Here is a 15,775-nt window from a genome sequence, read left to right as displayed (position 1 = left end):
CTTCAAGAGGTATTAAGTTAGAGTGGGATCATTAGGCTGGGCCCTAACTCAATACGCCTGGTGTCCTTATAAGAGGAGGAGATCATTTTGAAGGAGGCAAACCACAAGAGACTCTTAAATACAGAGAACAAACTGAGGGTTGCTGGCGGGGTGTTGGGTGGGGGGGGATGGGCTAAATGGGTGATGGGCATTAAGCAGGGCACTTGTTGGGATGAGCACAGGGTGTTATGTGTAAGTGATGAATCACTAAATTCTACTCCTGAAATCATTATTACACTATATGTTAACTAACTTGGATTTAAATTAAAAAAAAAAAAAAAGAGAGAGATTAGGAGGCAGAGGGAGAAGCCACACCCTGTACTTCTGAGAACAGAAACACCCAGGGAGAAGGCAGCTGTCTGCAGCCAAGGAGAAAGGCCTCAGGGGAAATCAAGCCTGTCGATACTTTGATCTTGGACTTCCAGCCTCTAGGACAATGAAAAAATAAATTTCTGTTATTTAAGCCTCCCAGCCTGTGGTATTTTGTTATGGAAGCCCTAGCAAACGAATGCAGCAGATCTGTGCCATTTGACTTATGGTGACATAGGGTACAGTTTTTTGTTCCTTCCTTTCATTGCTCGTAAAGAAAGGGGTGAAAAAACCGCAAATTAAGAGACGTTTGCAAGTAAGTTAAAATACAAAGTTATACCCGGTGCCACTTCTTTGGAAAGGGCATACAATTTTTATTAACAGGTAATCAGTTTCATCCTACCTGCACTGTATGTTGAATAAATGGGTACAGAATGGTTTAAAGGTGGCATTAAATGACCAGGCTGCCAAATTTGCTCACAGGTCTCAATCCAACCTCAGAAAGAATGAGGGACTTGGAGCCACTTCTTGTGATGATGAGGTGTTTGTGAATTAGAAGACAGGGGATAAAATTTGACTTCTTGATTTTAGACTGTGGATAGCTATGAGACGAAGATGTTAGAAACATTGTTCATAATTTGGACTTATTAGTGGATAAGGAAACACTTGAAAGATTTTATTTTTGATCAGAGTTCCCAAGAGATGAATTAGTCTCCTAAAGAGTATGATCCAAGATCTGTTGGATTGACTCCTTTTCATAAAGTTGTTTGGAAGCAAATTTGTTTCCTTTGTATAATAATTCATGTGATTCGTCTTTTGGGCTAATTATAAATTCAGTTCTCAAAACAGTTTGTCCCTAAGTAAACTGCAATGTTGTTTTCTACTTAATTTTCTAAAACAAGAAAATCTAATGGAAATGTCCTCTCTCGTATTTATTTATTATTACACTGCAGTTAACGAAAACAAGTAATTATTACTCTTTTTCCCCCATGTCATTTTGATGCTATGGAAATTACCCAGGATGCTTTCTAATAAAATAAAAATAATAGGTCAACAATCTTATCTGAGTTTTCTCAGGTCTGTCTTGCAAAATTAGCCATCAGGAAATATCTTATCTATCAAAATATAACATTAGTATATATGACAAAATGGTATTTCTTGGACTGTGGTTCACAGCAAAAGATACACAGAAAGCTGAAAATTTTTAGTATTTTCTTGCCAAGTTTTCAGTGACGTTCTTAGAAATAAGAGCCTGAATTATAAAAAGAAAGCAATATGCAAATTTGACAAAGACTATCAATGGCTACGAAACAAAAACTGGAAAAGGCAACTGTAATTTTTGTTCAATTTTGTTACCAAGAATATAGTTAGCTCATTAGAAAATGTGCCTGTGTATAATAAGCTAATAATCAATAATTAAAAATAAGCATATATATGTGGAACCTCTTATTTGGGAGGTTTTGGTACTATCATCTACAGAACAGAAATTCTGATCTTCACAAATGAGGAAAGAATTCACATAAAAAGTTGCAGTTAATAGAGGTAGAAACAACTAGGCATATTTGACAAGCCACCAGTCATGGAAACTTTAAGTCCCAAAGAGATGGAATTGAATGCAATAAAAAGTATTTTTAAATGGAGACACAATTCTGCAAAAGACTTTTTTTTCTCATTTTATAAATACATTATTAAGTGCTATTTGCTTTTGTATAGCACTAATCTACCAAATTCATCGCCTTATTTTTAGTGAGGCACCAAGACTGTAAATGAGCACCCTTACTTGGGTAAGGGGTGGGAGACGGTGGCAGAGATTGGACTGGACTATCTCTTTTGTAACTATAAGATTCTTTGGCTTCAGGACACAGAGACAATCACCATAACAGCCAGTATTTATCTAGCACTTACTCTACGTTAGGCACTGTCCTTAGTGCTTTGTAAAGGAACCTGTGAGGCTCCAGGGTCATGAATGGAATGAATACAGAATGAAAAAACAAACAGCTCCAAATCAAAGGAAAATTTTGGCAGTGAAGTTCTAGAGTTTGTATTTTAACAAGAAACTGCATTATCTCTATGGTCCCAGTATTCTGAGGGATAAGGGAAATCTCCTCTTTGATTCAGAGATTCCTGCTTATCCTACACTACCCATTCTTCCTTTTCTAGCAGCTGGCATGTGACTGCTTGGAATAAAGACTGTGTTCTTTCCTACCTTCCAGTTAGGTGAGGCCATGCAACTAAGTTTTGGCCAGGAGAACAGAAATAGAAGTATTGTGGGATAACATGCAGGAACCTGCTTTATGAGACTAGGTATATGCTTTAGGGATCATCAGATTGTACTGTTTTTGTTGTGTCTTTGGGAAGGGACTTTTGTACTATGAAGTTAATACATCAGGTAAACGATTTTATATGTCTCACAATGATACAGCACGACAACTAGCCATATTTTTGTGTGCTTACCTTTTTTTTAAAGATGAAAATGTGGGGTGCCTGGGTACCCCAGCTGGTTAAGTGACCAACTCTTGGTTTTGGCTCAGGTTCATGGGTTTGAGCCCCACATCGGGCTCTGCACTGACAGCACACAGCCAGCTTGGGATTCTCTTTCTCCCTCTCTCTCTCTCTCCGCTCTTTCCCACTTCTGTCTCTCACTCACTCTCTCTCTCTCAAAAATAAATAAATAAACATTAAAAAAAATAAAGGTGAAAATGTAGGGAGAAGAAAGTTGAAGCCAAACTATTATATTAGTGAATTGAAGTAGATAGGGCATACAGGAGGCAAGTAGTAAATATTAGAAATGGAACAGATCAATAAAGTCTGTGTTGATTCTTGAGCCAATGAAGAATTAATAGGCCACTATGCTAAAGCAAGGAGTGCTCGTTCTTAACATGTAGCAGTCTTGTTTATCTTATGAACTTGGTTTTCTGGATTCTCAAGATCATCTACCATTTCCTGGGGAAATAACAGTTCACATTTTAATATGTCTCACTGCCATGGAATTTACTTTCTGACAAGTCTAATTTTTCTCCTATTCATTCATTGCCTTATTCCTTTTGGCAACTTTCAAGACTAGAGCTGATCCATGAGAACTTTCTCTCTCTCTCTTTCCCTCTATTTTTGTACTTTATACTTCCTTAGTTAAGGATGTCCTTCTGTTATCTGGCTCACTAACCCCTACAGCAGCTTGACTCAAACTCAAGCATCATCTCTCTTTAGGGAGTCCATCATTTCTAGAAACCTGGTCTAGGTACCCCAAGGTGTGCTCCAGCCCTGCTGTGTGTATCTCTACTAATGCACTTATCACTCAGTGTTGTGGTTTTGCTTGCTCCTGTCTCTTCTCCACTGGACTATAAGCTCCTTAAAGTCACAGACTGTCTTTCATCTCTATATTCTTAGATCCCAGCAAAGTGCCTGTCTTATAGCAAATATGCAATAAGTTCTTCCTTAAACATTGTTTTCTCACATCTGAGATTCAAAATATCTCAAATATATTTTTCTTTAATAAACTTTTTAGGGGTGCCTTAGTGGCTCAGTCGGTTGGGCGGCCGACTTTGGCTCAGGTCATGATCTCACGGTCCGTGAGTTGGAGCCCCGCGTCGGCTCTGTGCTGACAGCTCAGGGCCTGGAGCCTGTTTCAGATTCTGTGACTCCCTCTCTCTAACCCTCCCCCATTCATGCTCTGTCTCTCTCTGTCTCAAAAAATGAATAAATGTTAAAAAAAATTCATAAACTTTTTAAAAGATTTTTAAATGTTTTTTTTTTTTTAATTTATATTTGAGAGAGAGAGAGCACCAGCAGGGGAAGGACAGAGAGAGGCGGGACAGAAAATCTGAAGTGGGCTATTTATGCGCTGACAGCAGCAAGCCCAACGCAGGGCTCGAACTCACAAACTTGAGAGATCGTGCCCTGAGCCAAAGTCCGATGCTCAACTGAGCCACCCAGGCACCCGTCATATACTTTTAAAGTTAAATTTATTGAGGAGTAATTCACATGCAATACAATTAACATTTTAAAATGGTACAGATCAATGAACTTTGCCAAATGTATACAGTCTTGTAAGCACACCACGATTATGATGTGGAACGTTTCCATCACCCTTGAAAGTTCTGTTTGCTCCTCTGCAGTCATTCCCTTACCCCATGTCCAGCCACTGGAAACCACTGCTCTGATTTTTGTCTCCACAGTTTTGTTAGTGCTATGCTGCCAGTACAAATGGAATCTTATGCATCATGTGCAGGCATACCTCATTTTATTACACTTTGATGTATTCTCCTTCACAAATCATGTATTTTTACAGATCGAAGGTCTGTGGCAGTTCGGCATCTAACAAGTCTATCAGTATCGCTTTTCCATAGCATTTGTTCACTTCCTGACCCTGTGTCACATTTTGGTAATTCCTGCAATATTTCAAACTTTATCATTATTATTATGTTTGTTACGTGGTCAAAGATCTTTGGTATTACTATCGTATTTGTTTTGGGGTGCCACAAATTGTGCCTGTATAAGACAGTGAGCCTACTTGACAAATTGTGTGTTCTCACTGCTCCACTGACCCCCTGTCTCTACCTCTCTGTGAGCCTCCTATTCCCTGAGACACAATATTTTTTTTTATTTTTTTTTTATTTTTTTTATTTAAAAAAAAAATTTTTTTTTTCAACGTTTATTTATTTTTGGGACAGAGAGAGACAGAGCATGAACGGGGGAGGGGCAGAGAGAGAGGGAGACACAGAATCGGAAACAGGCTCCAGGCTCTGAGCCATCAGCCCAGAGCCTGACGCGGGGCTCGAACTCACGGACCGCGAGATCGTGACCTGGCTGAAGTCGGACGCTTAACCGACTGCGCCACCCAGGCGCCCCCTGAGACACAATATTGAAATTAGGCCACTTAATAACCATATAATGGCCTTGAAGTTTTCAAATGAAGAGTCATTTGATGTGGCAATTTTCACTGTTGCCTTATTTTATGAAATTGCCCCAGCTGCTCCCACCTTCAGGAAGCACCACCTTGGTCAGTCAGTGGCCACCAACACTGAGGCAAGACTTTCTATCAGTGAAAGGATTAGGACTCGCTGAAAGCTCAGATGATCGTTAACATTTTTTAGCAACAGAGGATTTTTAAATTAGGGCATGTACATTGTTTTTTTATATATAATGCCTTTGCACACTTATTAGACTACAGTGTAGTGTAAAGGTAATTTTTATGCATGTTGGAAAGCCAAAAAATTCATTTGACTCACTTTATTATGATATTCACTTTATTGTGGTCGTCTGGAACCAAACCCACAATATCTCCAAGATTTGTTTATACTCCTTTGAGTTTGACTCTTTTCACTGGACATGATGTGTTTGAGATCTGCCCATGTTGCATACATCAGCAGATTATTCCTTTTCGTGTCTAAGCAGTACCCATCTTATGCACGGTCTAAATAAGTGTATCCACTTGGTGGAAGTTATGGTTGTTTCCAGTTTTTAACTCTTGGGGAGGATGCTGCTAAAACGATTCACATGTAGATCTTTATGTGGACACAGATTTTCATTTCTCTTGGGAAAGTACGTATGATTGAGATTTCTGGGCTGTATGGTAAGCGTGTGTTTAATCTTATAATAAAATACTAACCATTTGCAAAGCAATGGTGCCAATATATACTGCTACCAGCAGCATACGTGGTTTTCAGTTCGTCAGTGCTTTTACAACGAATATAATAAGTACGCTAGATTTCTAGTTCTATAGTTGTCACATATTGCTAAGTTACTTAAAAAATATGTAAAAGTAAATGGATAGAGGTGCTGAGATCTGGGATTTTTTTTGGTTGCCAGAGTAGAAAGATATTGAATAAGGCCCATTCCTCCCAAATAATTCCTCCACTGTTTTAGTTAGCGATACTTGAAATTCCTTCCTTGCAGTGTCATTGTCCCCCCAATACTTTGTTAGAACTCGAAGTCCTCAGGAAGCTGATCTGATAGGATCACTTCATCAAAATTTGTCAGGACCAGTTTCCAAAGCCCTGGCTCTGAGTGGGGTGGGAGAGCCGTGCCGAGTATGGAGAATCTGAGTCTAGGGATGAGCGAAGGCCGGGAAGAGCAGAGTTCCAAGATGAGGGAGCCACACAGCAAATGGCCAACAACCAGGCTGACAGGAGACCGGAGCAAGACATCCATTTTATTTCTCTGCCAGCTATGGCAGCAGATTGGGGTTTGAGGACCAGCCGAGCCGCTTTCTAGTCACGTGGCTTTAAGCAAATCCTGTAACCTTTGATTTAAACACCAGATTTTTTTTTTTTTTTTCTCTTCCATCTAGATGCTGCGGAAATATGAGTAACTCCATCTGCTTCAAGTGCTTGTTGTGGGCATTGCATTGAGATGTACTAGTAAGTGCAAATATATACTTCATCAATGTCTTTTAAATGGCCAATTTTAAAAACTGCTTTCCCCCCTGAATTCTCTTCTGTAGAACCTTCTTTTGACTTTCATTCTATAACTACCACATCAATGGTCCCCTCTTTCTGATTCATTTAACCTCTTTTCCTGCCCCTTTAGAGCATCCCACGTGCTTTACAGTAGTAGTCGGTGGTACATTCATAAATTTCTTCGCACTAAGTCCACCTCAGACCCAGAGAATAAAATTGTGAGTTTTTAAAAAAATTTTTTAATGTTTCTTTATTTTTAAGAGAGAGACAGATAGAGCTTGAGCTGGGGAGGGGCAGAGAGAGAGGGAGACACAGAATCTGAAGGAGGCTCCAGGCTCTGAACTGTCAGCACAGAGCCCTATGGAGGGCTTGAACCCACGAACCATGAGATCATGACCTGAGCTGAAGTCGGATGCTTAACTGGCTGAGCCACCCAGGCGCCCCCAAAATCGTGAGGTTTTGAAGGATTTTTTAAATGTTTATTTATTTTCGAGTGTGAGAGAGAGACAGAGGACAAGGGGGGAGGCGTAGAGAGAGAGAGGAAGACACAGAATCCAAAGCAGGCTCGAGGCTCTAAGCTGTTAGCACAGAACCCGAGTCAGGGCTCGAACCACAAACCGTGAGATCATAACCTGAGCTGAAGTCTGATGTTTAACCAACTAAGCCACTCAGGCACCCCTAAAATTGTGAGGTTTTAGATGTGACTGAGATGTGCCTTTCAGTTTCAACTAGTGTGACATGACAAAGAATACTCAAATTACATCAAATTGATCTGAGATGCTAGGAGCCTTCTTAATATCTGAGGAGGTGAAAGCATCCTTCTGTGACTCTTCCGTTGTCTCTAACACAAGCATCTTTTCACAGGAGAAGTTCAGTCATAGTCATTTATAAAACGCCTACGTTTTCCTGGAAATTTTCCTATATTCCCTTTCTATTTATAACTCCACTTGTTTTTGCCTTTTTTTTGTGTTCCAGCATAATGTTTATTTATAAAAAAGATGTCATGTAATCCTTGCAATGCCCTCTACGATAGGAAAGATGAAGTTTTAATGGAGTCAATGACTCGCTAGGGAAAACACATGTCTATGCAATGATGTCATCACTGATGATTCCATGGCCCCTTTGTTCTCTGGGGACCTGCTGTTTCCATACGCTGTCTAGCTCACAGGATGGTTTTGCTTTCAAGTGAAGCCAATCTCAAAATTATGCTAAGTGTGAGGGCCAGAAGTTAATAGGAGTTAAGGAATTTCTGAAGACAATAGCACAAAGGAGATTCCTCTGTTCTTGGCAGCCAGTTCTCCAGACTGAGTGGAACGAGTCAAAATTCTGATTAAGGTCTTATTAACTCTGATGTCAGTAACCAGGACTATTTGGCACCTTGGAGAGGGATTGGCTTAGCTTACTTTTTAGCTACCAAGTGCCCAGTCCAGCCCAGATGTCCACAGAAGGTGGATGTTTACCACTGGATTACTATTTCTCAGTGGTAGAGTCTGCTGAATTCTAAGGGCCCTTTTGGTCGTACAGTCTGCTGGTCGCCCCCCATTATTGCTTCTCTCTTTCTTCCATCATAATGGAACCTCAGAGTTTAAGATGGGCGCCTGGGTGGCCAGAATAAACTACATTGTCAAGCCTCCTTTGTAGCTAGATGTGGCCATGTGACTAAGTTCTGACCAAAGAAATATAATCACAATCATCTAAGAGCAGCCTGTGGGAATCTTCCTCTGAAGACGACAGAGATTACTGTCTGACCTCTTTCCCCCACTTTTTTTTTTTTTTTTTTTTTTTTGTCCTTTGCTTTTTCCTTTTGGCTAAAATTTCTGTGTCATGACTGAAGCCAAAACAGCCATCTTAGACCATGTGGTATCTTGAAACAGAAGCCTCATCTGTGGACTGATAAGATGACAGAAGCCTGGGCTTCGGTGGACTTCATGGAACAAGTCCACCATCTCAGATGTGGATTGTCTACCTCCTGACTTCCATGAGTGTTTTAATCCCTGTTACTTCTGTTCCCTGTTGCTAGCAGCAGAACTTTTTTGATGCAGTAGAGTGCCAGTTGTGGGCACTTTTAGGAGATGAGAGATTAAAGTGGGTGTGGCACTGTTCTTATGGATTCCCAAAGATGGTCTCAGGAAGGAAGCAGTCACTGCCTGTCGTAGGACACAAGTCTGCTGTGCTGGGTCTGTCCTTCCACCTTCACTCAGAACACATGGCAACTGCTCCCAGACATCTGGTCTCCTTATTAGCAGCTCTGTCAGCTGTACCGGTAAGTGCTGGGTGGGCCAGGCACATCTAGATGCGTATATCGCTACCTATTTGTGGCAATTTTGTTTTGCTTTAACTTTAAAAGATTTCAGATGCAGGTATGTTGTGACAGGCAGCAAGCTTCCACTGCTCTAGTCCAACCCCATTCTTGAGGTAGTGAGGCAATGAGTCCCAACATGTTTTGCTAAATTAATGACATGCTCAAGAATACAGTACCCAGAATAATGGCAAGAAGACCAATCTAAGCAGTTGGCACCTGGGTTCTAGTCCTGGCACCAATGACAGAAATATACTATTGAGCAAGCTCCTGAACTGCTCTGGTTCTCAGGTTTTGTAAATGTGAAATGATGCAGTGGGTTACATGATTTCTAAGATCCCTTTTGGTCATAGAGTCAGCTAGTTGTCCCCCGTTTCCTTTTCTCTCTTTCTTCCATAATAATAGAAACATCAGAGTTCTATTATCATTCTGTGATAATTTCTATCATCATTAGATAGATGAGGCTACCATATAATCTCATTTCTATCTCTAAAAGTGTTCATGGGGCATCTGGGTGACTCAGTTGGTTGAGTGTCCAACTTCGGCTCAGGTCATGATCTCATGGTTCATGAGTTTGAGCCCCACATTGAGCTCACTGCTGTCAGCACTCCTCCACGCATGGAGCCTGCTTCAGATCCTCTGTCTCTCTCTCGCTGTCCCTCCCCTGCTTGTGCTTTCTCTCTCTCTCTCATAAATAAATAAACCTTTTAAAAAAAGTATTCAACTCATCTACTGAAAGTACATACAGTAAAAAAAAATTACAGTATTTACATTAGAAGAAATAAAAGCAAATTCTGTCCTCATCTTTGGATATATATTTTAATGTCAACATTAGTAAGAACAAGAAATAGCATCTTGAGTGTCCTTTGGCAATGAAATTTGACCATGTTTTTTCTGACTGAAACTTTAAAGACAATGACAACAATGAACAGACTCCTTCCAGGTGTAACATGGGAGTGGGGGTGGTGGAAGCCTGGGAAGCAGGTGCGAGCGGGTCTGAGTCTGACTGCCCCACTGCCAGCTCTCTGACCCTGGCCAATCAACCTTTCTTCAGTTTAGGGGTTTCCTCAAAATAATTTTCTAACAACTGGCTGGCAACACCGAACCCAAATTTAAACACTCCCTTGGAACACACTGATTTGGGGACCAGCTCTCCAGGTGATTGGTCCTCCTGACCTGCCAGTTCTAGATGGCTCCCCTTAGCCCTCCAGGTGGCAGGTGGGTTCTCGGCTTTTCTCAGCACAGACTTCATGAATAGCAAAGGGGGCTTGGCTTAGATAAGCACGGGTCAACCCTCACAGACCATCAGAATTATCAAGGTAGCTTCAAAAATGTAGAGATGCCCAGGCTTGCCTTGGAGAACAGATATAACTGGTCTAAGGGTGGTGCTCAGACATCAGTAGAGAAGTTTTCCAGGCTCCCTGAGTGATTATTTTGTGCAGGTAGGCTTGAGTCCCATTAGCTTAGGTCTACTAAGCTTAGGTCACCTCAAGGCACATGGTGGCTTTCCAGTAGGACAGAAGTGGGAGGAATATCACTGAGCCAATCACAGAGCTCAGACAATGGCCATATTGTGAAAGCCCATTATTTATTTGCTGCAATCCTCACCTTAGTTCCAGTGTAGAAATGGGAATGAGCATCAGGCACTGCTAGAAAATGCAAGACCAGACATTTCAACTTCATTTTCATAGGTAATAATAAAAATAGTGAAGGCACAAGACTTCATTTCAAAAGAGTGTTAATAAAAACATAACCTCAATACTTGGTTTCTTACACTTGTGTGGTGAGCATGGCCTTAAGTGTTCCTGACATCAGAGAACAGAAGCTTTTATTTTGGGGGCAGTTAGTGGTTTTGTTCAAAGCTATTGCTACCAGGAAAAAACCAAAAATCTAAGAAAAGAAGCCATTCAATAAATAAAACTACACTTAAAAAAAAAAAAAAAAAACTAGACCATGTGTGAAAGTTTGAAATGATTTTCTCAATTTAAACACTGAGTGAGGATTTAATGTACTTTCAGCCTGATGAGTCCAGCACCCGGGCAGCATAGACAGGGGGAGGATGGAGAAAATTGTTTAAGCATTTCCCAGATGCTTTTTGTATCACATGCAGTGTTATGTATTCAGCCACCCATGACCAAGCTTTCAGGAGAGCCAAGGAACAACAATGCCATCCTTTTCCCTTTGAGTAACTGCCTGTCACACAGTGCAAATGTGACCTCTTCAGTAGTTTTTCACACTTTGCAAAATTCTGGGTGGGGGGTGGGGATGGGGAGGAAGGATACATCTCTTTCTCTTAAAAAATCTGTATAGAGGGGCATCTGGGTGGCTCCAATGGTTAAGTGACCAATTCTTGATTTCGTCTCAGGTCATGATCTCGCAGTTCGGTTCGTGAGATCGAGCCCTGCATCGGGCTCTGCACTGACAGCTCAGAGCCTGCTTGGGATTCTCTCGCTCTCTCTCTCTCTCTCTCTCTCTCTGTGTCCCTGGCATGTCATTCAGTCATCTGACTTTGCTCAATCATCGTTAAGATATTTTCCCATCATGACTTCCTAACACCAGTCATTTTCCTCTTTGCATGCCACTGTTGTGAGTGCCACAAGATAGACCCTCTGAGTCTCTTACCTGGATTCTGGCCCACCCCTCACCCTGTCTCCCTTTATTTTTATTTATTTTTTAAAGTTTATTTACTTACTTAGAGAGAGACAGAAAGCACAAATGGAGGAGGGACAGAGAGAGACACAGAATCCAAAGCAGGCTCCAGGCTCTGAGCTGTCAGCACAGAGCCCAAAGCGGGGCTTGAACTCATGGACCTTGAGATCATGGCCTGAGCTGAAGTTGGACACTTAACCTACTGAGTCATCCAGGCACCGCCCCCCCTCCCCCCCCACCGGTCTCCTTGCTTGTAGGCTGTCTTCCTAACAAGTTACTGTGAGCCTGATTGTCAGATTAGGCTTTTTGCAACAAGATTTTTATCATTTTTCTGTGGTTTTAATATACCAGAAAGACCATGAGCTTAGGTATCAGAAAGCCGAGCTCATATCTGGGTTCCAAAATTAACAGGTAAATCACCTGACTTCTCTGAGCCTCAATTCCTTCTCTCTAGCATAGAGATAAGAATTAAATGTCATGGACTGATGTATGTAAAATGCTTTGCGCAATGACTGGGATACGCCCTGTCAATTATTTGCTCAGTAATGATTATATTTAAAGGATTAAATTCCAGAATCTCAGCTACTTCCAAACTCCAATACTATTCCATCGTGTTCACAAAGTTTCTGCTGAAACAACTCTGCTTTATTTATTGCTCAGGACATTTCTTTTCTCTTTGCTATTTTTTTCAACTTCTCATTTTGAATCTTGTGCTTGGAATGTTAACTGCTAGTCCTTTAAAATCTTCCTCCTCCAGAAATTCTTTAGGGACCACTTCAGCATACACTGCTTTCTCCCTTGCACAAACTTGCAACGATTCTTATTGTTGGGAGACACCTCTCTAGTGGATCTCTCCTGTTTCTGCAGAGGCACCAAATGCTTTTATTTTAGAGGATTGTTTCCAGGGAGTTTGTATACTAGCAGCCTAAGAACCAAAGGTAATTTCCCCCTCCAGAGCAAAGGGCAAGTTTGTTTACTGTCTAGTGTAACAAAGATAATGCCTCCTTTCAGGGCAAAAGTCAGGCAGGCTGACTGCCCTTAGAAAAGACATGGGTTCCCCAAGCTCAGTTCAGTTTCCTCAGTGCAACCCACTGTGTTTGCAAGGGTCACTGGGTCTTCTTCGCATTACCCCCTGGGAACTGGGGCCTGGAGAACCAGGGCAAATAATGATACTCTGGCTACTGGTATTGCTGTCAGTAACACAGTCCTTTGTCTCTGGTTCCTCGTGTGTTCTGCCAGCATCCTGTGAATCTGTAGTATGTTAACTTGTTAGCTTGCAAGTAGGATACAATTTCAGATCCTAAAATAGTTCTTGACGACTATTATTGTTATTGTTATTATTTGGTTGCTATGGCTCTTAAATATTTTTTCATAACAATCTACTCTTTCCCCCCTTTTTTCTTGTCATGGGGTTTTGGAGAGACTGATTTATGGAGAAACCGGTTTGTGGAGAAATTGCTTTTTTTATGCAGAATGTTCTGAATCATGGGTTGAATTGATTGCTTCCTGCAATGTCTTTTGTCTTGTTTCTGTATATCATGATTCCCCCCCGCCCCCCAATTATTTTTTATACTGGTCTGTCAGTTTCCAATTATACACTGTCTCCAGACTTCTCTTGAGTCTTTTGACTTTGGTCTTTGTTACTACATTTATGCTTTTTATGGACAGGACCTCTTTTGATTTGCCTTTTTAAAAAAATTCCTCACAGTTTCTAGTGAACATCATGAATGTTTGCTGAATGAATGATCCAGATCAAAACGATTAAAGGAGTCTACTCACATAATGGCCATCCTTTCCCTCTTTTCCACCAGAGGGCGCATTCCACTCCATATTGGATTTAGGAACATTTCAAAGTCTGGAATTCTGTCTGCCTTGAATACCTGGGTATCTGTGCTTCTTAAATGTAGCTGAATGAAGTAGTAAGTGTATAAAAATGCTTTATCAAATGAAACCTTGGTCTGGTTACACTTATCCTACACAGGAGCTCCAACTGGGACCAATAAAACCTCTTCTGACTATGATTTCATCACTACTGCATTTCAGTGTACTACGTAATCAGTTTGAAGGCCATGACCAAATCCTGAAAAATGAGTTCCTAATGACTTTTCACATTTTCCAGCAACCTACAAATTTATGTCAGTATACACTTACCAACTGTCCACACACAGAGCGGTGTTCTGATTAGGAATTCTGGACCTGCTACTACTTTGATAGTTACCAAATAAATAGATTCTGAGTCCCGAGGTGGTAAGGATGACTGAAACAGTATTGAATCTTATAGAAATGAAGTCACAAAGGGCTGCTTTCTTAACTCTTAAGTGAATGTGTTTCCTTTTATCTTTCATAGTTGCTCAAGGAGGTCAGAGCTAACTGAACAATCGACTCCCATCAGCATTTGGCTTTTATCAAATCTGAATGGTTCATCCTAGGAAGATGTTGTATTTGGATGCAAATTTTTTGTTTTAAGCTTCATAGCCTTCCAGGCAACCACATTTGTTGAGGTCACAAGAAGTTGAACTTGCCACCTTGGGTGGGAGGATAAATGTGATGCAATTACTGTTTTCTGCTCCACAGCTGCTCACACGCCGAAAGGGAGAGATCGTTTCAGGGCAAGTGAGAGGTCTGGATGAGGTGCGCACAAGCCTGGCGACCTCTCTGGAATAGTTCTTTATGAAGAAGTCAAGAAGGCAGGAACACAATACATCCCTTCTCCCTTCCTGTAGGGATGTCTTTGGTCCCTGGATTCTTTAGCTTTGCTAGTACAGAGAGGGTAGTTGCTTACTGCTTCTCATTTTTAATTTTAAAACATTCTGAAGCCATAATCTCTTAAGAGATGTAAGTGGGCCAGTGAAATCCCTTCAGGTGTCCTGGGTGTTCCTTGACAGAGTTTTGAGGGCAAGGCCTCATCTGAATTGTCTTTGTATCCACTGCTCTGAGCTTGTCACTGTGCACACACATGGAAGGTGCTCATCAACTGTATTTTGACTTCGTGCACAAGGTTCTAAAGGAGAGGATTCAGACACACTGTTTTTGATGTGACTTCTTGACTGTTCAGATACAATGCCTCTCTGCCTCTGAGAATCAGTGCAGGCAGAATACTACCTCCTCTCTCCACACTCTTATCTCAAAGGGCTTCTTCTCCCAAGACTCTTGAAGTCCACTCTGGGTACAGCCCACACACAGCCCCAAGAACTGGACCAACTGTGCACATTCAGCCTGGGTTTTTCTTTCCTTCCCCTAGAGGTACATCAGCAAGAACTTGCAGTGGAAACACCTTCACCTATAGCAGGAGTGCTGGTTAGGTTAACGCCAAGAAAATCAATGAGGAGGCTGCTTTTGCCTGTTTATAAATTAGGGACGACCCTGTAATCTGAACTCCTTCCTGAAATTCACACATTTTAAGTTTATCCCTGACCAGAACCTTGCAGCAGCCTTGGGGCAAGAATTTCTATAGGCGGTTAGTTAATGGACACAAAGAGAGTTTATGTCACCTCCTCACTTGTTCTCCCATGTTGTCGCCTCTCAGACATTTCTGGGAATCAGATGGATGAATGACACATTTTTCAAAAACTCACCTGCAACTCAACTTCTGGCTCTCCATTCTGGAACTTTGACCTCCGACGCCAGTGCTCGTGCTCACCGCTAGATTGCGCTGTCGGACAAGGAATCTGAAGCTCTGGAACCTCTGGGAGCCCAGGAGTCGAAGGGAGAAGAGGTGGGCGAGCAGATGATAGAGTGAGGAAGGGTGAGCCCAGGGTATAACCTGAGGAATAAAAGACACACAAAGCATCTAAAGTGAATAAATTGAACCATCTCTGCCTCACTCGATAAATGTCAATTTGTTGCAAACATTAAGGGATTCCAAGGGGCATCAAGAACTGGACGCTCTGCAAAAGGGGGCAGATTGGAAGAGGGTTTACACGTTTTTTTTTTTTACCGATTTGTCCCCTTACCATACTGGGAGTCTAGCTTGCAGAAGGGCCTCCAGAGGCCAAACCGTGCAGGTGTCTTGCTGGAAGTCCCTCCCGAGGTGCCTCTTTGCATAACCTTGAGTTGCACTCCTGTCTCGTGAAAATGGGTG

The 15,775-nt window shown here is 41.5% G+C and overlaps 1 long non-coding RNA gene across 1 annotated transcript; it reads left to right on the top strand.

Moving 5' to 3' along the window:
* The first annotated feature begins 8,076 nt into the window (after positions 1-8,076).
* On the top strand, positions 8,077-15,517 carry LOC147581034 (uncharacterized). The gene is made up of 2 exons (XR_015251330.1): positions 8,077-9,009; positions 15,221-15,517. It is a non-coding gene; the product is annotated as an uncharacterized LOC147581034 (long non-coding RNA).
* The last annotated feature ends 258 nt before the right edge of the window (positions 15,518-15,775 follow it).

Source organism: Puma concolor, chromosome B2, assembly GCF_028749965.1.
Source record: "Puma concolor isolate L17-30 chromosome B2, mPumCon1.1.hap2, whole genome shotgun sequence".
NCBI classification, from domain to species: Eukaryota; Metazoa; Chordata; class Mammalia; order Carnivora; family Felidae; genus Puma; species Puma concolor.
Note: the sequence above shows the minus strand (reverse complement) of the source record. Positions and strands in the feature narration are given on the sequence as shown.